The sequence below is a fragment of the Talpa occidentalis genome, unplaced genomic scaffold (assembly GCF_014898055.3).
Source record: "Talpa occidentalis isolate TD23 unplaced genomic scaffold, MPIMG_talOcc4v2.1 talOcc4.9, whole genome shotgun sequence".
Lineage (NCBI taxonomy): Eukaryota > Metazoa > Chordata > Mammalia > Eulipotyphla > Talpidae > Talpa > Talpa occidentalis.
The window spans coordinates 98,957,468-98,983,105 of NW_023605305.1; the positions used below are offsets into that span (position 1 = coordinate 98,957,468).

General features: G+C 34.8%; 1 long non-coding RNA gene across 2 annotated transcripts; it reads left to right on the plus strand.

Annotated features, from left to right (window-relative positions):
- The first annotated feature begins 1,865 nt into the window (after window positions 1-1,865).
- On the plus strand, window positions 1,866-25,324 carry LOC119235852 (uncharacterized). 2 transcript variants are annotated; one of them, XR_005122924.2, is made up of 6 exons: window positions 1,866-1,993; window positions 2,280-2,378; window positions 5,377-5,418; window positions 12,074-12,187; window positions 14,976-15,857; window positions 24,598-25,324. It is a non-coding gene; the product is annotated as an uncharacterized LOC119235852 (long non-coding RNA). The 2 variants fall into 2 exon arrangements; XR_008550187.1 differs by having other exon boundaries at window positions 1,866-1,978.
- The last annotated feature ends 314 nt before the right edge of the window (window positions 25,325-25,638 follow it).

The window sequence follows — 25,638 nt, forward strand, 5'->3', positions numbered from 1 at the left end:
TTCCCATTTTCCTCATTTTGATTGCTTTCTCAGTCTGGAAAATGGTAGCTTGATCGTCCAACGTGTCTCCAGATGGCTGCTAGATCTTTCAATGTAATATCCATCAACAATATTTGATGGGTTATTTAAAGTTCATCCAAGGTGTTTGCAAGTTATTTAACTGGTCATAAAATATCAGAAATTTTATTTGGAGAATATCATAATCTTAGATTTTAGGGACGATATCTTTTGGATCAGTTTAAGAAAAGAAACAAGAAAACACATTCATATCTTTCTGAGAAGCAGATGGCTACTCTTACAGTGTTAGTTATCCAAAATTGTTTCTATTTTTACTCTTCTCTACTGGTAAGATGACATTTTAGTGGAAACAGCATCCTTACTTACAGACTGTCTTTGTTCCTTGAAGGACAGTTATTAAAATAAGAAAGCATATGAAATTAAATTTCTGCAGAACAATGAGGCAGCCCAACAGAGCTATGAGAATCAATCAATGGAAATGGAGTCATATCATAATGATACCATGAAGATGCAAATATGAGACAAGTGTAAAGCTGTGAGGAAATGATATTGTGTAGCCTATAGTGAATATAGACTTATCTGATAGAAATCTTAGCTTATTAATCTCCTTTGTCTGCCTCCCTAGTTGCATTTTTGGTGTGATCTGTGACCTAATCTGGATGGGGGATATGTGTACAGGTGTCCACACACCAATAAGCAATTCTCAGACACCAGCAGGATGTCCTAAAATTAAACACAATTCTCATACCATCAAACCATATGCAGCATCAGATTCCACAGGTAAAAGGAGGTTTTGCCAAGATTTCAGATGCTGGTGGCAAGTCTCAGGCAAACCCAAATCATTATTTTTGCGTCTAACCAACTTGTTGTAAGTCAGAGATATGATAAATCCTCCTCAGGTTCCATTAATTTGTTAGAATGGCACACAGAATATAGGAAACCTGTTTACTCACTATGTAACAGGGTGGTCCCCAGGAAAGGGAGAGGTTCCAGGTTTCCTGCCCCACCCAAAAGGAAGGTGGAGCTGAGCAGAGAAGAAGCTGCAGAGGAGACTGAGGAAGGAAGAAAGCAGCATGGAGAGCCAGAAGGAGACCTGGAGGAGGCACATGGAGCTGAGAGACACATGAAGAAACTGTGCTTGCCTTTTGGTCGTGGGCTGGTTGATACAGACCTCTGGGGAGGTGACAATGGTGGTTTTTGTCTTGATTTTGATTTTGCTCTTTTCCTTCCAGACTTGTCTGGATGTTTCTGATCCTTTTTTGTGGGTCCACTCTGGAAGGTACTTTAAACTTGTGGCAGGCTTTGGGGCCTTGCTCTGGGCTAATCCCGTTTGGGTGTACTTTTACCCATGAAGGGATGGGTAACTTTGGGTGTTTGATTTAGAAACTATATTCTTTGCCTTTCCTGTTGTTTCCTAATTGTATTAAAGTTATTTTTCATTAAAGTCTCATATGTTTTGTGTTGATGTGGTGGATGGCAGAACTTATTTAGAGCAGGCAGGTTTGTGGGGTCTGGACTGCCCCTCTCCCTGCCCTGTAACAACTAGATCATTTTTAAAAAGAATTCAAATAGCCAAATGGAGGGGGAGGGTAGGACAAGATATGGGGAGATGGCAAGGAGCTTCTTTGCACTCTCTCAAGGTGTCCTTCTCCCACAAATATTCATGTGTGAATCCTCTAGAAGTTCTCTGAAGACCTTTCCTACTGGGCTTTTATGGAGGTTTCATTACATAGCACAATTAACTCATTGGCCACTGGAAGTGAACTCAGTTCCTCTCCCCTCTGGGGAAATCAGGGAATGGGACTCAAAGTTCCACCCTCTGTTCCTGTTGGTTTCCTTGACAACCAGCCCCCAGCCTTAGGCATTCTCCAAAAGTTAACCTCATTAACATAACAAGACACTCTTTAACATCCTCAACACTTCAGAAATTCCAAAGGGTGCTGTGAGACAGGAACTATGGGTAAAGATCAGATAAGTATGAAAAACATATTTTGGTCATCTGCATGACCAATTACATATATTTGCTAGAAATCAAAATATCACACTACCAACTCTTTAATGAGTTTTGAAGCACCAAAGAAGTATCATTTCTTAAAGTATCATTCTACACTCTCCTTGGTTATGTAAAGGGGGGGGGGCAGGGAGTACTTAAAAAGTTTGTGTTCCTCTAACCAACTCCTGTTTCATGCTTAGTTGATCTTGATATTTTCTTGGTTACATTTTCCATTTTTCTCACTCCTTCATTTATCCTTTCATTTCAGTGCCTACCAGGGATTCGGGAAAAAAAAAAGAGAAAGAGAGAGAGATAATATTGAAAGGACCACTGTGTACTCAGGGAACTCTTAATGAGGAAGAAGAAGGTAGATGAACCAATAATTACGGTAAAATATAATGGGAAAAGTAAAGTATTCATAAGGAAATAAAAAAGCATAGAAACTCCCTAACTCAGCCAGGTAGACTGCATCTTTATGTCCTCTTGATGAATGGCACATAAACAGCTGCTTTATGAGTTTATCTTTCACATAAGATTTGCTGAAGCACATTCAGTGACAACATTTGTTGTATAAGTGGAGATATTTCTACATGGCTTAAATCCTCAACAAGGAGGGCCTCCCTGATGGCACAAGGGGTTGAGCGCAGTGCTGTGAAGCTGTGCACAGCTTTTGAAATGTGAGTTTGATCCCTGGCTTGGGAGCTACCCACATGGCGCAGCAGACTTCTCCTGCCTTGCCAGCTGCTCCCCTCAGCAGTGTACCTAGGTCTATCTATCTGCCTGTTCTGTTCCCTGCTCTGTCTCTGGTGGATCCTCTCCCTCCCACACCTGTGGCCTGTACACCAGTTCTTGTAATGCTAAATAAATAAATCTTAAAAAAATCTCAACAAGCAAACCATACGTGAAATTGGAACATACTTTTAAATTTGCCACATCTGTATAATAAATGTGCAAAATGTTTCTGAATTTATTATCCTGTCTTTCTTTTTTTTTAAGGTATAATCTTTCATTTACTTATTTATTTCATTTACTTATTTACTTATTTATTTATTTTTCCCAAATATTTATTTATTTATTTATACAAGCACAGGGTACAGTCAGAAGTGCGGGAGGGTGAGAGAATTCACCAGAGCCAGAGCAGGGAGCAGAGCAGGCAGAAGGACCGAAGTACACTGCTGAGGGGAGCAGCGGGCGGCAGGAGAGGTCTGCACGCCATGTGGGATCCTCCTCTGGTGGCCGGGGAGCAGCTGGGGATCGAACCGGTGCTGCAGAGGCTGTGGGCAGCTTCACAACCCAGTGCTCAACCGCTGCGCCACCGGGGAGGCCCCCCGTCTTTCTTAATACTATGTTAAAATGGAAAAGATGTTCATGATTTTTACCTTGTATCTATTCAGTCTTTGAATAAAACTTTATTTTATATAGCCTTTAGAATAGGACCATAAGTTAACTTTGACTTTCAAGCTGCAGCCTCCAGGTTAGATTATTATCACATATCTTATTTTATGAGTTTACTGAGATTCTTGATACCTCTAACTTTTACAAAATAGAATGCTCTACAATTTACCTTCTTCAAAGTGCATTTGGATTCTGTTACTTTTATCTCACAAGAAATGTGTTAACTCCCTATTAATCTGTTAATTTATTTCAAAATTGATTGATTGAAACATGACATTTAAATGATTTCTATGTTTTATAATAGCATTTAAATGAGATTTAGAAATAATCTAAAGACTCAATGGTACTGTTATATGGCACAAAGGAAACCTGGACACCAGGGCTAACAAGAAGCAGGTTTAATGCATCGGTGCTAACTCAGCGGATTTATATTCCAAGGCTGAGCCCAGTCTGTAGGAAGTCAGGGGCTTATATACACAGTCAGTTTCTACAAGGTTCCAGGTGGGTTTGCATTGGCAGCTATACATGGTCAAATATGCCTTGGCTGCATACTGAGAGGTAAATCATATAGTTGCATACCAAGGATGAGTGAAGGGTCAGTAGTCACGGGACCCTCCAGGTCCATCCTGCCTCATGGAGGTATATGGTCTAAGATTGATATCAGGGACTAAGTTGTATACCAGGATCTGAGCAAAAGCTTGTTGTTAAAGTCCCCAGGCTGCATATCCCAGGTAACCATGCTTCAGTACCTGCTTCAAATACTAGCCTCAAGTTTCATAAAACATACTAGTCTTAGTTTATTTTAAATCTGGTATATTATATCTAGTAGAGAAATACAAAGCTAGTGAAGTGATTCAACTTCATATTGAACTCTTGTCACTTTGTACCAGTCATTTGAGAACAATTGGACCTAAATAACTTCAGATGTCATAAGAAAAGGCAAGTCCTTATGTTATACACACAAACCAAATTAATTAAAATTTTTCTTACTTTTCATTATTTTTTTTGGTGTCACATAGATGTTATATCATTTTCATATACCAATAGTATATCATTTTATAAATCAATAATTTTAATGAAAATTTATTCAAATTCACTTTCATAAATACAATCTGTAATAGATCTATAAAATATTATTTAATTAAATTTTTGGTGGTATGATATAAATATTTCAAAGCAAGATAAAATACTTTCTAACTAGCACCCAAGTATAATCAATAGAGATGGCAGGACACTTCAGTTACACTTTGAGGTAGTCCTTTTTTTTTTTTTTTCTGAAAGGATGATTCACATGAAAATATATTTAGATGTCTTTGAGAATTTTTTGTTATGTTCTATCTTCCCCAAATATGGTATATATTTTGGAAATCAAATGCACTGATTATGAATAAGAGGAAATAAATTTCCTTAAATTTACCACTTAAAGGACTAGAAATTATCACAATGAAATTTTGTATATAAAAACACATAGAATTTTCCCAGATTATTATAACAGAAAATCCATAAAGTGGTCATAGATCTGAGAGATCAGTGTCCAAATAAATAATATCAGTAAAGAATATTTTAAATATTAAGTACTTAATCCACCCCCAATCATAAAGCAGTTTCAAAGGAGTAATTTCTTTATTTGCCCAAATTACTACAACTTTTCAAAAATGCCTATCTCTTCAGCACAACATTGTTCAGAAAGTTGGTGTTCCTAAGAATCATGATAATTAGTGAAACTGAAGGATAAAGCAGATAATACACTCCTAAAATATTCTGATATGTCTCAGAGTCTCTGTACTTGGTATTATCTTGGCTTAGAATACTCTCCATTAGGCACTGGTTTTGTTGCTGTCTTTCAGGATCTCAAAATGACCCTTATTCCGCCTTATCTAACTGGTTTCCCCAGTGAATCGCTATCTCCTCAAGGTATTATTTTCTCTATGGAAATTTTCTTAATTTGAAATTATTTTTCATCATTACAGGTTTAATTGTTTATCAGTCCATCTTCTCATGCTGAAAATCAGGTGAGTTTTCTGTATTTATAAGCAATATACACCCAGTGTTTTGCATAGTACCTGCCATATATTAGGGGTTCAATAAATAAATGTTGAACACATAGTGAATGAAATCAAACTAAACTATACATCTTTGGGGCTAAAATTCCTACCAATCCCAAATCATCTTAAGTGATGTATTTTTTGTGTTTGAAAGAATCATATGTTTCAAGAATATATACTTAATATGTGCTTAAAATTATGTGGAACTATTTATTATTACTTTTCATATAAAAACTTGGGATTTTTATCATTATTGATACAATAGTAATATGAGAGCAATAATAACTGCTGAAAGAAATAATTCTTTTCACATCGTATCATTTACATTTTTATCAACTTTAGAAAAAGAGAAAATGGTGAGAAAAATCTGTAAAGAGTTTACACACAAAAGAATATTTCAACGAAGGAAAATATGTCAGCTTGCTATACCATATTTTGTTCTTTCAAAATATTACGAAATTGACATAGGACATAATGGTGTTTGATGTTCTAAGAAAAATACAATATGTTTGAGAAACTGTGTATGTGATATAGATGCATAGCTATGAGAAATACATGAGGAACTTTAACATTTCAAAAACACAGATTTCCAAGAGTATATATATATGTGTGTGTGTGTGTGTGTGTGTGTGTGTCTTAACATTGCTTGTGTTCTATAATTAATTTATATTCTATTGTAAAGGGTCATTCACTTATCTGTTACAATACCACAGCTTGAGCTCCTATTATTGTCAATATATTTACATGAATAATATGTAAATGTATTTAAGTATAGTGCTCTTGATACAGTCTAAGTTGTTTCATATGAATATATACAATATTATGCTTTCTGAAGGAGATAGATTTTCATGCTTTATCACACATACTGTAAATATCCTTGATGCTTGTACTATATCCCCATCATCCATTTATTTTTTTTTTACATATGAAGCATAATAAAGGTAGAATACTAAATTAAAACTTTGTAACAGCCTGATCCATGGAAAGTCAATTTCGTATTTTTATCTGTTTCAATGATCTGATCAGAATATGGACTTCTTTTTATATCAACAAGGGCTTTGTTCTGTGGTTGAAGCCACGAAGTCAGATGAGAATCTGCAAAATACTAGAGAAATATTGTCCAATGGCATTATTACCATGAATAACATTTTTCTCTTTTCCTTCTCAAAACAAAAAATAACAAATTTCTCTGGGATTACATAATGTCACATAAGACTAAAGCTACTTCTATCACCTGATTCTGCAGCTGAAAGAAATAAGATGCTACATGCTGGTTAAGGTGACATTACAGCTAGTGGCAGAAAGCGGAATAGAACCCGAATTTAGCAGTTCCCAGGCTGATGTTCATTTCTGGCATCGCTCAGATTCACTGGTTGTTTTAAGAAGGCTAATGAATGTCAGAGTAGTGGCAAGAACCAAACAAAGGTTTTAATACAGTCTTAGGTTCTTGCACTTATCAGCTGTGTGACTTTAGGTACTGACAATCCCTGTGAAACTCAGTTTTCTTATTTTTAAAATACCAATAAAATATCTGACACATAAGATTGTTTTCAGAAGTAAATAAAAAAGGTAAGAGAACTGTATACAATGCCTGCCACATGGTAGGCATTCAAATAAAGTGTACCTATTAATATTATGATGATTTGTAATTAGCATTATTTTTATAGTTAACCATTACTACTACAAGCATGAGTAATCTTACAACATTCTACAGTAAGAAAAAATCACTGGGTGGGCAGAGCTCAGTTGACAGAGGAAGAATCTAGCATCACTTTGGCAAATCGTGACTGCACTTAGTTTAGAAGTAATTAGTCCTACTCAGCCAAGGTAGCCTGGAAATTGACTCTGAGACCATTTTTGCAATTTTATGTGGAGAGAAATGATTCAATATTCAGTAATGGTTAGGTACTTTCAATGTTCAGCCCTGAGGTCCTTGTGTAACTACGATGTTGTCTAAATGGAATGGGAGTTTTGTGTGCAAAATGACAGCAGGAGCGACTTCTTCATCAGATTTACACAGAAAAGGAGGAGATTGTGCTATCAAGTGAATGCCAATGAGAAAATGTGCTGAATGTGAAAATCAGCTATTTTTAAGGTTAACATAAATATTAGCAGTAATAACTGGACACAGAGTTGTCCTTCCAGTCTCTGTATTTCATAAAGGAGAAACGAATACAATGTTTGTTTATCATGTTATGTTTGAACAATATTTTATTCAAATAAATGCATTTAAATAGCTTATAAATTAAATAGGTTTCATAAGATTGTTTAGTGATTGAATAAAAAATGAAAACATTAGGATAACATGTATGTGAAGAAGAAATATGTTTATAATATAATAATAGTGATGATGTTGATAAATATTTAGTATATCAAACCTGCTGAAGTGGTTGTGATCTGTGACTCTGGAGTTATTATTAGGAGCAGGACTTTTACTGGAGAAAACACCATTGTATTAAAGAGTGGAAATTGTTATATCTCTAAATCTCAGTTTCTCATCTTTAAAATAAGAGGGATTGTAGCAAATGACCACTTACATCTCTTCCAGCACTAAACTCTGAAAACAATTCTATCATCAATTCAAAGATAAAGTCTTTCTTTCTCTACATAAATCTAGAATTCATCAGGCCTGAGGATTGAGTGGAGATATTCTACCCTGTGAGGTTCTGTATAGATCAAATCAACACCCAGGAGTACTGTAGGATTTAGGAGTGAGCACATTGCCACTGCTCCCATAATCACAACCTATTTTGTTCCTGACCTTTTAGGACAGCATAAGCCTAGTTTTGATTTAAATAGGAAATCCTAAATTCAGGGCCAGAAACAGAATTACACAGTTTTCCAGAAATGGGAAATCAGTTGCAGTGCGCTAACTCATTCCCTTGCTGACTGTGATGTATGTGAAATCACAAAATCAACTTCCTTTATTATGCTCAGATATCTCAACACTTACAGTTATTATATTACGAATTATCCTCCATCCATGTATTGTCTGGACCATGGCTAAAGACAGTCAGTGGTCTTCAAGTGCTAAGATCCCAATTTTGCAAAATTTTAAAGACACAGACATTCCAAATTTCCTTTGTTTAACCTAGTCCTGAAATCGAAGTGCCTTTAAGTATAAATGACAGGATAATAGAACTCTAAGTCTGCTTTGCAGTGAATATTATACTTTCATTTTGCACAGTGGAACTCAAAATGCCTCACTTTATGCTGATGGTGGGCACTTTTAGAGTTTTTCATCCTCCTACAGTTAAAACATGACAAAGTGGCCACTTGCAAAAAGAGATGAAGGTGATAAGTGAGCATGAAATTTAGAGAAAATGAGACCATATTAAACACTACCTAGGAGTACTCCTATCTACCTCTATTTGTAGATACAATTTTAAATTTGCTGTGCCAAGAAATTTATATTGACTTTTTTTGTTGTTGTTGTTGTTAAAATTAGCTACCCCGGGGAAAATCATATAAACTATAGTAAAAACAGATTAGAAACATAATAATCCTCACAAATCAATTCAATCAGATAGACAGACATGAATATATAATTCTTATGACATGTAAATAATTCTGAAAAATATGTTACTAAAGCAACTTAAATATTAAAGATTAATGTTTTTATTTCCCAAATACAGCCTTAGGGCACTAGTTAAATACAGCTTGAGGGCTCTAGTCACATAACAAATTAAGTGCATAGCAAAATTTAAAAAAAAAAGAAAATGCCATAGATGTCCTTTATGATGTTGAGGTATGTTCCTTGTATCCTGAGAATTTCAAGGGCCTTAATCATAAATGGGTGTTGTACTTTGAGTAGGATCAAAACAAGGGGGGTGGGAATTGTATCGGGACTATAACCAAGATGAAAATGCATACATTGTGCAAAAATGAAAAATGATGTAAAAAATATATATAATAAAAAAAGAAAATGCCTTTTCTAAATATAAACTTTATTATTTTAATTAGTGTAGTTCTATATTAGTAAACAGAAAAATGCACATAAAATCCTCCCCACCAAAATATGGAAAAATACAGAAATGAAGCTAATTCTTCTAAAACAATTTTCTATAAGCAGATTTTTACCAAAAGTACTTTTCTCCATAGATAAACAACACGTAAAGTTAATGAAAACAATTATCACCATTACCAAATATTATTTTGGGAAACCATTTCAGAATCTGTTAAGTCAAACTGGATTTTAGTCTCTTGTTTGAAAGTAAGTAGTGACTTCCTTGACACAATAGACCCTTTTTTTCCCCCAAATAAACCAATATAATTACCAAGTAAGTTTATTTGAAATATTTTACATTTTTAATATATCTAAAAAAGTTAACTAATATATAGGACATGCCTGAGCAATATGTGGGATTTCTTTTTAAAGATTAAAGAAACAGGGGCCTCCTTGGAGGCGCAGGGGCTAAAAACACAGCACTATCAAGCTATCTCCAGCCACAGCGACCTGAGTTCTATCTCTGGCCACAGAGCCAACCCACATGGCACAACAGACCTCTCCTGCCTCACCCCCTGCTCCCCTTGGCAGTGTATTTTAGTAGATCTGCCTGTTCTGTTCCCCACCTGTCTCTGGCAAATCCTCTCATTCCCCACACCTCTTGCCCAAACCCCAGGTCTTGTACATATAAATAAATAAATGTTTAAAAAAAATAAACAAACTCATTGATGGAACTTGAAAGGACAATGTCAAGGGAAATGAATCAGAATGAGAAAGATAAATACCGGATGGTATCACTAATATGTGGAATATAAAGAAAATAAATTAATAGATTAAAGACAGCCGAAAAACTAACCCTTGAGAGCTGACTACAGAACTGAAGCACCAAAGTGGGGAAGGGGTAGGGAAGGAGGAAGAATAAAGAGGGAAGGAAGCACAATGGTCTATGGTGGTGGAATATGGGGGAGTTGGTGATGCGGGTACCCCAATATTACCTCAGTTAAAAATATTTTTTAAAAAAGTAAGGAAACTGTAATGAACTTGGATAAACCTTAATAAATCAGAACAAAATATCAAATTTGACCTAAAGTTGCTTTTAGGAAAAACATTCTAATTTTAAAAGGATCTAAATGATAACTTTAAATTTTATAATTATTTCAGCATTAAGCTAAAGTATGGTATCACCTGATAATTGGCTATGTTTTGATATATAAAATAAAGGTTATCATGTGATGGTCCTTTTTATGACTTAGCTTTGATGTGTAGCCATTAATTTAGCTATTGAAATATTTTTGATTGTATTCATAGATTTTTTTAAGTATTAGAGGAAAAGTGATTCAGGATTCAAGAAGCTGTGAACTCCTATGCCAGAAATCAGTATCTAAATATTATTAATATTTTAAAGTTAGTCTTAATAATTGCTTTATCAGTGTATAGTTATAATGTAATTATAATTGAGTCATTTCCTATTATAAGTAAAAATCTAAGTGATAGTTCCTAATGTAACCCAGCAAGCATTTTTTAATAGTAATTTAACACATAAATTAAATATGAAATTTTATTTACTACAAACTTTAAAACTTAAATTACTTAGAGGGCCTCCCTGGTGGTGCAAGGGGTTAAGCACAGCACTGTGAAGCTATCCTCAGCCTCTGCAGCAGGAGTTCGATTCCCAGTCTCCCAGGTTGCTGACCCACAAGGCACAGCAGACATTTCCTATCTTGCACACTGCTCCTGTCAGCAGTGTATTTCAGTCAGTCTGCCTGTTCTGCTCCCCACTCTGTGTCTGGTAATCCTCTCACCTCCTGTACCTCTCACCTGTACCCAGCTCTTGTATGTATAATTAAATACATCTTTAAAAATTAAAATAAAAAACTTAAGAGTTCAAAAATTATAAAATAATGCATTTTTAGTGAGTTATTATTTAAAAATTCCCTTCAAGGAGCCTCCCTGATGGCACAAGAGGTTAAGACACAACCTATGAAGTTATCTGCAGCCACTGCAGCACAAGCTCAAGCCCTGGTCAGGGAGTTACCCACATGGCCCAGCAGACCTCTCCTGTCTTGCCCGCTGCTCCCCTCAACAGTATATTTCAGTCAATCTGCCTGTTCTGTTCCCTACTCTGTCTCTGGAGAGTCCTCTCACCCCCCATACCTCTGGCCTGTACCCCTGTTCTTATATGCATAAATAAATAAATATTTTTTAAAAACTTTTAAAAAATTCTCTTCATGATCCGCTTTTATAGGCAGATTAGTAGCTTAAGGCAGCAATCTGCAAAAAGCATGGTTAAGATGTAACTAAATCAATTTTTCACAATACTTTGAGCATTTTAGTGTGAGATGTCAAACCATTAATTTTTATTGTTGATAATTAATAAGCTTACATCTGATAATTTTTCTAGCTATCAACATACAATTTATATTAAGCATAAACTCATCGTGAGCTTATCAGCAAGAGACTCACAATAAGTCACAAAAGATGTGGAAACCAAAAAAACTATGTAACTCATTTGAAAGAGACTGGAATAGGTCTTGTGTGTGATGTTAATGAGTTTTCTTAAATAACTTCCTTTATAATTTTTTTTCAAGTTCTTTCATCCCCTTGGTGATATTTATTTCTAGGTATTTAATTATTTTTCATATGAATGTCCACTTTCATGATTTCTTTTTCTTCTAGTTCACTGCTGGCATTTATCAACCATAATATGATTGATCACCTATGAATTCACTACACAATGTAAGAAATAAAATAAAAATAAAGTGAAACGTTTAGTAAAAGTGCAAAAGAAAAGTAAGTCTTTTTGACATTTCTTGAATTTCAAGTGTCTTTTCTCCCTTATAAAAGCTTCTCCATCAAATATAAGCTACTTTGTACTTACTTTGCAATCTTTTTTACAGTCAAAATTATTTTGTTTGTGATTTGAAGTACTAACCTCTAAATAAGTATCTATTTGACTTAACAATTGAATCCATCAAAATACAGGCCTAACAAAACAATTTCATTTTTCTTTTCTGGTTAATCTGAAGTGTTTAATCTTAAATTTCTGTCAAAATAAAGGACTCCCCCCCACAAATAATTATTTTGGATTTCTTACATATCTCTTGTCAATCATTCCAGCTAGATTGGGTGGGCATAAATTGTTCCACCATGGAGTCTCTCTCTTAACTTTAAGTCTAGACAGTATTGCTCATCTCTGCCATGAAAAAGAAATAATATCATATCATAAATTGACTTACAGTGCTATGTTTATCAGAAGGCATAGTTTAGAGATGGAAAATTCTATTATTTTATCTAATAGTGAAGCTGATATAAAAGATAATATTTTAAGAAAACATTCATGCATTAAGGGTATAAAATTATAAGATTACAAAACATGCAGTAAGGCTATAAAATAAAATTTTCCATAGTTTACTTTTTAATGTTATATATATTATCCACTAGGTAACTTTTCGATACTCAAGCCAATATCATTTCATTTTGCAAATTCATAAAAGTTTTAGTTTTACTAAGAAATATCATTAATCTTTTATTATATTTTCTGTTATCCTATAATGTATGTGATTAAATTTACACTTTGACGTTAGCAAGTACTGTCTTATCAATAAAAATAAGACCTTAGACTTACAAAAGCCATAGTTACATTGTTAGTTGGTTACTTAACATTAAATCAAAGATGATTTGCAATTATTTTTGTGTTAAATACAAAAGCCAACATTTATGGATCAAAGTACTATTTTTGGTCTTACAATCCAGAGTGATGTGGCTTAATAAGACATTTATTGATTCTGGAACCTAATGTTAATGGATTTGGGAATTATATGTATTCACTATCATTTTACAGTTACTCAAATAAATTTTCTGAAAACCATTAACTATTTTTCTTAAAATAATGATGTGTAATAATAAATGGTGTTATAATAACTTAAAATGGTAGTAGAATAGCTATTGCTTTGAGGTGAAAAAACATGTACTTTATCCTTTTCCTATCAGATTCTTCCTTGGTCTCTTCAATTCTGAAAGACTATCTGTACTCTAAGAGGAAAAAAAAGGAGTAAATCTATTCCTAGAAAACATATTTATTACTGTTATATCTATGATGGGTGTTTTCTGATGACTAGAGATAATCATAATGACTTGAAGCAAAAATTGCATTTATATAAGTTAATATTTGATACATTAACCATAACCCAGAAATAAACTCTTTGGAAGGAAGATGTTGCTTTATATTTTGAATCCCCTACTGAGCTCAAAACAGCCTGTACTGTGAGATGTCTATATTGTGTAAAAATTTTAATCACCCCAGGATTTAGCTGAATGCCAGGAATATAGTAGATGCTTAGTAAATGTTGCCAGAATTGAATACATACTTTATTAATTAGGTAGGTATAATAGGTATTTACTGACTCATTCTGAAAGACGTCTTAACACTTTTGAATATACAAGCAGCGAGCTCTCACCATATTGTTCAGTTGCTAAAAAAAAAAAAATGAAAGGTGAGATGGATTAAATATTCTTGCATTAAGGTAATAACTTGTTAAGTGTCATATTAGCCTCAGGTTACCAATTTTGCCCAGGTCTACGCTATAGGCATTGCAATAGAAATGTGTTTTCACATTAAAAGAAACATTTTCTTGTTTATAATAATGTACACTTGACTTTTTTATGTGTAAAATATATTTAAAATAAGCACACCATCATTGTTAGATGTAGTATAAGTTATTGGTTTAGTAGATTAGAATGTTGGGAGTCAGATTCTGTTCTGTTTAGGAAGTAAGAAGTAGCTTGATAAACTAGAACTAGGACGTCTGGGGCTTAAACAGACCTGTGTATTGTCCCTAAAATGTTAATCTACTCTCTACTCCAAAGGTACATTAACTCAGACATTAGCTTTATTTTTTATCAATTCTGAAAATTGTCCCATAAAATGTACAGAAGAAAATACTACATACATTCAGTGACAACTTCATCATTATAATAAAGAATAAGTATGAAATCCAATGAAAGTTACTCAAAAAGTCCCTCCTTCTCTCACTGATTCGTAATCTAAAAGCCCCAGGGTGGGGGGGGGCGGCGTACATAATGTGTTGCAAGGGAGACATTGCAATGACACGATATAAACTCAAATGTCTCGATGAAGATGAACTAATTTTTTCTAAAACAATTGAAAAAAAATTTAAAAAGTAAAGACTAAACACTTTAATAACAGAAGTCAATAAATGGCTTTAAAATATTGAAGAGGGCCTCCCTTGGTGGTACAGTGATTGAGCGCTGGGCTGCGAAGCTGCCCGCAGCCTCTGCAGCTCTAATTCAATCCCCAGGCCCCGGCAAGGGTCCCACATGGTGTGCAGACCTCTCCTGCCGCGCCCGCTGCTCCCCTCAGCAGTGTATTTCATCACTCTGCCTGTTCTGTTCCCTGCTCTGTCTGTGGTGAATCCTCTCACCCTCCTGCACTTCTGACTGTACCCAATGCTTATATAAATAAATAAATAAATCTTTAGAAAATAAATAAAATATTGAAAAGATAAAGAAAAGAAAAATGAAAGGAAAAGTCTTACTGGTCTGCATCTGTTTTTAACAGACACCCAATACACCAGTCCCTGAAGTTGTTGTCTGGGACCCTCTCAGATGACTCCATGAGGAGGCACAGCCTATGCGGACACACCAGTTAACAAAGCTCCCACCAAATATTTTTCACCAAATTGAGCGAAAGAACAGGTCAAGAATGAACTGTAGTGGTGCTTAAAAGACAAGATGGCCTTTCTGCTTCCTTCTTCCTTTCCTCAAAAACTGAATGAAGTGTTGTTAGAAGACACCATACTGCTGAGTTAATGTAACCTAAAAATTTACAGCAGGTTGTATGCCTGGAGGCACATTATGGGACCACCTGTAGGCATCTAATTCCGCTGAAAATAATAAATAATTGTGGAGAATTCCTCAGAGTGTAGAGGAGAGTGGATAAGAATCGTGTTGCTGGTTCACTCCAACACGGATTCTGTTGTGAAGGAGGATTAGAGAACTGTAGTCTCTCCAACAAATATGAGTAATCCTCTCTACAAAAGAGTCTGCTAAATGCAACACCAGACACCTGGGTGCCAGATCTACACAGCCATTTCTGGGGAATTTTTGATAATCCACCTGCAGAAATTGTCACATGGCAATTGCTTAATATAGCACATCGATCCATTTGAAGACTTTTTTTTTTTTTACAGTAAAGAAAGTTATTTTGTCTCTCTGCATCCTTGTTTATCTCTAAAGTCTTCTCCTATTCGGCAGTGTTAGAGAGTGACAGTAAAAATATCCCTGATGTGATTCCAAGCATTTATTTGGAAGAAATTAATATGTGCATTTTAGCAATACTGAACCACCTTGACCTTTTTGGACTGGAAGTTAAAATTAATTTGCTGAAGAGCTGCTTTAAGGAAAAAGCCAAACAGTTTGTTTGTTGTGCTTTTGCTACAAGGTAGGTAGATTTAGTGTTTTTCCTGTAACTACTCAGAGTGTATGTGTTATTTATTTCAGATCATATTCCACTATAAGACCAGTGAAATATTACACAGACATACATGCAAACACACACACACACTTACACATATACGAACTTTTATTGAGTAGGCTCCAAAAGCGAATCAGTTGGGCTACAAATTTCCAAAAACTTTATGAATTATCCCTTAGTGTTGGAAGACCTGCAAATATTGTTTGGGTTTTAAATCCATGACAACCTTCTTCACAAGGATCACATGGCTTTAAATTAAGAAAACTACATACAAATCAACGTGTAAGTACTGAAGATTGCATTCTTGATGGTATTAAAGTTGACATTTCCTTTCTATTTGTACTACATGAAGGGTTAATAAGGTTTGCATAACCTTATTCTTTGCCGTTTTTCAGCAGAGTATTTTAGGACTGCTGCCAAAACAAATTTTAACCCTTTTAATCATAGTGTTAAAATCACAATGTGCAGAATAGAGAGCATACTGTACATAAGGAAATGGAGCACTGAACACAGTTTGACCTGATATCCAATCAAGGAAAGGTTCCTAGAGACGCTTGCCATTTTGGTTGCTATGGTGAGTTTCATATTTTGTGGAAACCACTGCTAGATGTCTTAAAATAGACCTTTGCCAAGAAAAACATTGGTCCAGTGGCATATGCTGGCAGAGCATTGCAAGGTTGCTCAAATTCCCTTCCTTTGTTTTTCCCTCTCCCCCCTGGGGCAACTGCTCCAAGCATCAGCCCACTAGTCTGGCAGGCTGAGAATCCAGAAACTTGCTGCTAATTACAATGTTGACAATTCCCAACCTGTTTACTGGCGCCAGCAATCAAACCGCATCCTCTCGAGTGAACCAAAGAGCACTTGCTGGCTTTAGCTTCCTGAGGTTCCAAGCTGGCTATATTAATTACTGTTAACTTAAAACTGTATGTTGTACAGAAGAAGCTTAATTAGCTGATTTGAGGATTAAAATCTATCCTTTACAAATTTTAAATCCTTCTGTTCTTGATCAAATTGTGTGAATTCATAAAACATTGTTCCTTGGACAAAATGATTATTTTAGGCATGGTTCTCAGAGTCAGTTTTGCCACTGTTACCTTCAACTGAGCACCAAAAATAGATCAGATGGTAATCTCTCTCTCTCTCTCTCTCTCCTTCCCCTCTCCTTCTAAATCCCTCTTAGAATTTTCTCTACATTTTGTTTTTAATAATTGAGGAAAATAAAGGACATATTTATTTACAATGATGGTTTAGACTTATAAAGTATAACTGTATGTACATTTTATATAAATTACAAATTAAAAAAGGTAAAGTGATGGGAACAAAATGGTCAAAATGGTATCATTTTCATTTTAAAACAATGACAGTTGCAGTTTTTTAGTGAACTCTCCCTGCTGTATTAGAGGTCTGATTTGGGAATAGTAGTCTTTCAAGTAAAAGAAGAATGTTTCTTTGATCGATAAGTTTGGTTACCACAAAATGAGAAATCACCTCTGGGTCTCCTGAGTGGTTAGTATTACTGGCAATCCAGATGTGTCAGTGGCTGTCCACCAGGCAATTTGCATAAAAAGCACAACAGAAATGCACAAGGGTTTAGTAAAATTGAGAATTTTATTTGGACTCTTCTCTAATTGAGAGCTAACCTGTCTTCCTTTATTCAGCAAGATAGCTTTGGATACTTATAACTGAATTAAAAACAAAAATAAAATGATAATTTCTCTGTTAAAATGTGATTTAATAGTGTAGACATCATTGGTTGTATATCACTAATCTCATTTTTAATGTTCCATTGTATATATATTACATGATAAATATATGCTATTCCAATGGAAACTTATTCAATTGGGTTGATTTCATTGATATTAAAACTTTCCTGTTTTACTGAAATATTGGAAACGGGTAAAAGGTTAAGCTAGTCCTTTAATTATTTTTGTATTTATTTTCCACATTAATATTAATTTTGCTTATAAAATTTTCCTAGATTTTGAAACAAGCATAAGTACATAGACCTTTAGCATCCATTGTTACATTCCCAGCTATCTGTACAATATTTGAATTTGAAAAAGGTTAAATTAGATGAATCACTGAATAGTAAGAAGAATATAAGGACTATTGTCAGACATCAAGAAGAGTAAAGCTGCAAATAAAACTTTGACACTGAAATTTCAAGGTGGTATATCAGAAAGAAAACAGTGAAAGATGATATAGAAAATGGGTTCCAAATATCAATATCCGAGTGTCCGTGGCAACACTACTTTGATTTTTTTGTGTTGTGAAGATTTCACAAACAAAACAGAGAAGTTGAACCATATACCAAAAAATGGAGTCTGAGATAGAAAAGCATCAAAACAAATAAATATCATATTAATTTAGTATGGGCTTATATAAAACACGTGAAATTTCATATTGATATAGAAAACAGACTGGAAAATAATTCCATCAAAAAAAAAGCAAATGATCAAGTGGAAATGCTGTGTTTTTGGATTCAAAGGCCAAAGTAGAGAAGAACAAGTATGTTAATTTTCTATGTGTTTACCAAGGTTAATTAACAAATAGACTTTTCTAAAATCTAAACAAATCACAGTAAATAGGGAAATTTTAAACTCTCAGACAAAAGTATCTATTTTATATTGGGAAATATTACAAACACAATTTCTCAAGGCTACTTTATTTCTAAAGCACAATTTTCAAATATAGAATATATCTTTTACAAAAGAAAAATGCATAAAACTGTCATTTTAAAGCCATATCCTCCTTAAGCTTAATTTTCCAAAAGCCTGTCTTTTCTGAATGATGATCTTTCCTTTGACTTGCAAAACATCCAGATTTCATGCCTTTCTTTTCTACATATAAGCCATGCCCATTTTGCCCTGACATTTTATTTCAATCGCTCCACAGTTCTATACCAGAGTTAGACTTTCTAACTGAATAAAGGTAAGAACTTATGAATAATATGAAAGAATTTCTACTAAAGAATCCTACTATCCATTTTATATAGATATACATTGTAAAATAAATACTGGCAATTTCCCATTACAATTAGAACCATATACAGATGAAAACCTCTACTAAACCTTCCTAAAATTGGTATATTTTTCAAGGTATATTGGTACTGGTTAACAGGTCGACCAGTAAAATAGTCACCAATAATTTCATTATTGTTTTTTAACATGTCATCAAAAAACAGAGAATCCTTTTTACACTTTACATCCCTAATAGTGATGCTTGCTATCTTTGTCCATTGTCTCTTGTGGAATCCAATTGTTATCTGCACAAATCATTGAATCTAAATGTGACATGATCTCAAAAATTAAACATCAACTCTGAGTTTTAATATAACAAGCTTAAATGACAAAAATCTTTGTGGTTAAAAAAAAAAGCCTCATATTTTCCCTCTGTCCTAATATGTAGTCTGAAACATTCTCAAAGCTGTTCTGGACTACCACTCCAGCAACAGGAAAAAAATGGGTTATTTTCACAAAGTGCAAGTAAACAGCTTCCAAAACTCATACTTTTAACACCAGAAATCTGTTTGAAATAATTTGGTTTTGAAAGCTTTAAAGAATTTTTATTGAAACTACTCTTAGAGTTTTAAGTGGATATATTGGGTCATATCCATTATTAAATTGTGGGTGAAACATAATATAAATTATCAGGATAGCGCCAAAACATATTATTTTAACTTTTAGAGAATAGGTGTATTTTTTTTTCCTGTGTGTGGTTAAGGTCAACTTATATTTACTATACCTAGGAAATGCAGGAGCATTACAACTTCAAATAAAATTAATAATTTAATTTTGCTTATAATTTAAAATGCTTTGTTAGAACTGAAACAAATTTCACAGCTCCTTAGCTATGAAAATATATCTACATAGTAATCATTACACTGGATAAAATGCACTTCCATTGATTATTTGTTTAAACATTTATGAGATTTTACAAGTATTTACACATTTAATATTAAATAAAATACACTAGGTAGCATTTTTTCATCAAAAATCCACATGGAATGAAATGATTCCAGATTGAACAATTACTTGTAGTTTCAGAAAGAATGCAGCTTAAAAGAATTATTCTCATAGATTTTTCAGTTATTTAGGAGTTCTATCTGAGAACCATAGAAAAGAATAAGTAAACAAATTTGACCACTAGAATTGATATTAAACTAGATTTAATTTAAATAAATGCAACTCAACAATTATTTATATAATAGCTGCTTTTTAAAGGACAGTAATTGTGGAAAAAAATGTAACATTCTGTATTAGCATGTGTCTTGAGAGGATATCACTTTTTTCACTAAGTTGACAAATATTTCTGAGCACCTGTCATGTGCCAGACACTAGATAGGCTATTTTCAAAGGCTACACCATTTCTATGCCATTTTCGAATTAAATATCCTGGATAAATATTATTTTTTTAACAGAATATTACATAAACAGTAATCCCCAACTCCTCTAAAAACTGGAATTAAATTGAATAGCACAAACATTTACACATGGACTATATACTTTTTAAAGGCCCATGGTTTATTCTTTATGTACTACAATATTACAGTGTCTTTGAAAAGAGTTGGCTGTGGTTTGGTCTGATTAGGTTGAAGTGTTTTTGAAGTCAATCCCTGGTTTGGGGCTGCCCCATGTACATTACACATACAGAGACACATACACACATGCATTTCCACAATAAAATATTAGGGTGACTCTGCTAGTCATACTTTGGGAATTTTCTTTCAACTAAAACTTCACATTAAAACCAAAGATGAAGAAGGGACAGAGATGTTTACATGTTTTGAAAATTTAAGTAAAAACCTTAAAGAACAATTTCGTGTTAAGACAAAATATATTGGCGCCTTCAAAAGATTTCGTGTTTGAAATTTACTTCCTTAGTGCTGGTTTCAATTTGCATACCATCTTTACAGGATAGGAATATATCTCTATATAATATAAATAAATAAATAGCTCTTAAACAGGGAGAAGGACCTTCAGAGAATTTAAATCCAGCCACCTTATTGTAAATGAGACAGCTGAGGGTCAGGTAAGCTCTGTGGTGAGTGATATTTCAACAGAGCCTGTAATTCACGAGGTCAGATTTTCTGGCTTTTATTAATTTCCCTGTGTTATACATAAAATAATCCAGAATATTTATGTCCTATCTTAATATATTTCCATTATAAAGGAAAAACAATTTTCTTTGTATATATGTTTCTGATAGAATATTAGGTATGATATTAATTCATTCTTTTTGGATTTTAAAAATTAATGGAATAATTATAAACTATCTTTTATTGGTAACTTTAGTTTATCTTGGCACTTGTTTGAACCAATTCTTGAGATTGGCTACACTTGCACATGGAAATAAAAATAGACCTCAAAAAATTAATTTTCATGTGTGTAGTAGATATAAATTTTTAAAATATTGTAAGAAATATCAACCTTCTAATTATTATATTGTTGTTAGAAAAGAATTTTTAGAAACACCATCTCTTAAGAACTCATATTTTTTTCAAGTTTAAAAATAGACACTACTTTCAAGTTATGCAATTATACCACTATTGTAATATAATTTGTCAACTTAAAAAAGTGTGCTTTGATATAAATGACATTTTAACCAGGAACACAGTCTAAGTAAATAGATTACAACAATATAAGTGTGTTTAGTTTGAAATTAAATTGAGATTGGATATTGACTAGAAGCTAATAAAATAATGTCATAAGCCTTATTTAAAATCCTTTCAATGTTTTTAAGTTCATACTTTAATCTTAATCTAAACTTTGGGTTCATTTAGATGTGGCATGTGTAAATTTTTAAATAATGTAAATTATTATTTAGTTCCAAAGGGTATTTTCACAAACAGCAAATAACATGTCTTCACAATTGTATATATAATACAATACTTTTTGTTGATTTTGGAAATCAGATTGTCTTACATAGCTGTTGTTATTATTAACCAGAATATAACAGCACTCAGAACTAAAAGAGATTTAGGTAGTCACATACCAGAGACATACTAGTTCTATTGCTATGCTGCATCCAACAAACTCAGCTAATCACCAGCTATTAAGCACATTTCAAGAAATAAAATTTCCTATCTCTTTGCTAGCATATTTTTTGGATGAACTATATCTTCTTATTAAAGAGTTTGCAATATACACTCAAGCAAAATGTTTTGTAGATCAAAATTGAAGAGTTGTAAGTCATGATTTAACCTGTGTCAAGGGAAAAAATTCTCAAAACACTTTAAAATAAATTGTACTATAAAATTGTTTGTTTAAAATCTATTCAGTCTTTGACATAGTAAGTTTAATATGCAGATGACTCTCAGAAATTGTAAGAACATCACTTTGCCATTTCTGTGATATAGTGATAGCTGAAAATGTACAGTATTGAAAAGTTGGTGAATAATCGCCTGAGTCTTACACTATTTTCTATGACCTTGGTCCTTCTCTGTCTTACATAAAAGCACAAGATACTCCCAATATACTTATAATTTCAACCTATACAACCTGTCTATTTTTATACTGGAAAATTTGCCATTACTGATGTAGAATGTAACAAGAAAAATATAACATGGTTATGGTATTTCCATCTATCAAAATGTTAGTTCATCCTTTGCCTGGACATTGACTGACAGTTCTGTTCTGGTTCTAGATTAGCACAGCTGTGACATCAAGAACCATTCCATTTTAAGGATAACAGTAGACTTGGGGAAAGATCCAGGATAAGATCATTTATTAAAAAGTGTACTTAGTCACAGTTATCAGTCCAGTAATTTTTTTTTCTGTATTCACATAGAAGTTATCATAATCCTCAGTGGATCTTTAACCTTGGATACCATCATCCCTTGCAATTCTATTCAAGCAAAAATATCATAACAAAAATATGCACAAACACAAAGATAAAATCAATAAGCTCTTTGCAAAACATAATTTACATCAAAATCCTTACCTGAGAGACTCAGTAGTAAGCCATCAACCAAGATATTTCTTATATCTATTAATGAACATTACAGTATAAATTTAAAAGTTCACAGACATAAATTTCTAAGGGAAACTTGAAATCTTCCACCTATAAACCATAAGTCATATTTCATAAAAAATTAGTATTTAGGCAAGCCTGACATAACCAAAGCATTTTTCATAAGTTTTCTCCCTTTTCCTCCTTGAGCTTTACTATTACTCTCAAATGAATAATCCAAGCTGTCTCATTATGCTATTCTCAGGTAGAAATTCTATCACCTGCATAAAGCAAAACAATTTTATAAAAAGAATGAATACCCTTCTACTATTTGGACATTAACTGAAAAACAACCCATCTATTATGATTCCTTAGTACCACTTGAATCTAGCATGAAAATCACAATCGCTTTACACTTCTTTAATATTGTCTATGGACACTGACAGGGCAAAGCAAAAACTGACTAGTCGTCACGTAATTTAAAAATCTATTTTCTGAGGTGAAAAAAGTTGTCTTATAAAAATAATAATAACTAACTATGGCAAATTAAATTTCATAAACTTTTGGGTATTTTTCCTTCATATATAAAAAGAATCAATCTGGTAAACTACACCCCCTACACACACTTTTTTTTCTTTTCAAATTTAGATAGAAACTAGCTCAGTCAGACTGACACCTAATGGAAACTTTTATAAGAAAAGAATTCTGCGTAGGAAAGAAAGCAAAGAGCTAAGTATTTAAACCACTTGAACCAAGAAAATAAAAGTACTTCTTGTTGATCATGAGATGAGTAGAGGTTTTCTTTAGATTTCATCACCAGGATTTACAATTATTCCACTCTAGAAAATATTATTCATTATGAAGCACTTGCAATCATAAGCTGAAGTATCAGTGGCAAAAAACTGAGATAGCTTATTTTCAAAAGTTCTTCCCCCTTCTCAAAAAACCACAGATGTATTACATTTTCATTTCTCACAAACTCTATCACCAGGCCTCAGCTCCCTTTCTCTGCTTTTCAAACCTTATCTACTTGTTAAGCCAACCAGCACTGAAGTCAACTTCCCAAAGACCACCTTGTTACTAGATTACATAGCTTCTCCCTACTTGCCTAATTCCCCAATTAAACAATGCCACCAATAGACATATTGCATTTTGTTAAATACATAACAAGAGCAATATTTAAAAGCCCTTAATCACCAACTGCTGGATCCCCAGAGAGAGAGAGGGTAATTCATGGTACAATGAAGGAAAGAACAGTAGTTACATCTTCTCTTGTTAGTGATAGAATGTTGCGTGCAAAGATAGCATCTGTGTTTGCTTTTTCTACTTCAACTCATCCTTAAAATGGACTCGCTCAGGCTCTGGGAGTTTCTGAGAAAGGTGCCTTTCTTTTTTCCTGGTCAAAAACCATCCCTGAGAGCAAAAGCGGTGCATGTAGAGACCCTAGAGTAATTGTGGGCTCAGAAGCGGTGTGATGGAAAGAGATGGGGAAAGAAGGAGCATTGTGTACCCCTCACTAGGCATCCAAAGTATTGGGCAAAGGCGAGACTCTAGAAGGGCAAACTTGAGGGTGTGCCTGCCTCCTCCAGCACGGCTCTCAGCATCTCCAGGGCTCAGAGGTGCTCATGAGCGCAAGAACCCAATGGGTCCTCCAAGGGAGAAGGTGTCTGGGGCTTAGATCAATTTAGAGCTGGTTTGGGAGCACCAGGAGGGATTACGTCTCAAGTTTCTTTTTTTTTTTTCCTTCTTCCCGCAGTTTCGACGTAGGAATTCAGTCTTTGCAGCCCCGGGAACAACCACCACCAAGCTGGGAGGAAACCGGGTATTAGTGTTCCAGGAGGTTCTTGCCAAGCCTAGTAGAACCTTCTGGGCATCTGGTACGGTCTTGTTCACAGCATTTTCTCCTCCCACCTTTGAAGCGCCACCACCGGGCGTGCCCTGGCGTCTTGCAAGCGGGAGAGGGAAGTTGCAGAGCTGCGTGGTCCGCCGCCCGCAAGAGCTGAGAGAGCTCAAGACTTGGCCCGCATCTTCTACAGTGGATCTGCTTCCCCAAGCTCCACCTTGGGGTTCTGAACTCCTACCACATCCGGTTGTCCTCAGTTGTGCGGGGATGCTCGAGGCAGTCAGTCGGCAGGTGGTTGCATGCTCTTCGCTAGGAGGGGATCAATTCCGTCATTTTTTAATCGTCCATTAATACTCGAAATAAACAAAAACTAGAAGCAGACGGAGGGAGGGGCTCGCTCCTCCGCTCGCCCCTTAGCAGCAGACCTGAGAAGGGGTACGTGCCTTGGGTTTGTTGGTGTTTGAGACTCGTCCTAAAGGCAGAGGCAGGGAAGACAGCGCTGAAGAGGTGTCCCACACAAACTGGACGGCCGAACAGTCACTGCCTGCCCCAACCACTTTCAGGAAGGTTCCAGTTCTGTGTCACACCGCAACCAATCCAGTCCCCATCCTGTTTCTCCTCCCCTTCGCGGAGAATCCGAAAAGAAAATATGGGTTCCTGAGGGACCAGCCACACTTGCAATCTGGAAGGTCCGCGGGGACCCCATCCCCCGTCCCTCACCCCCTCCCCAGCCCCGGCCGCCACGTCTGGCTGCAGAGAGCGGCACGGCCGGGGGTGGGGCTCCGGCACCGCCCCGACCCGGGATTCGCGAAGTCACGAGCTTCTGCAGCTTTGCGGGGGCACCTTCGCCACGGACACGCCCTTTCTGCGGAGGCAACCCCCCAGCGACCCTCTGCTGAGCTCCAGCTCCTCACTCGCGACGCCGCCAAACTGCTCAAGGCTTTTCAATCATTC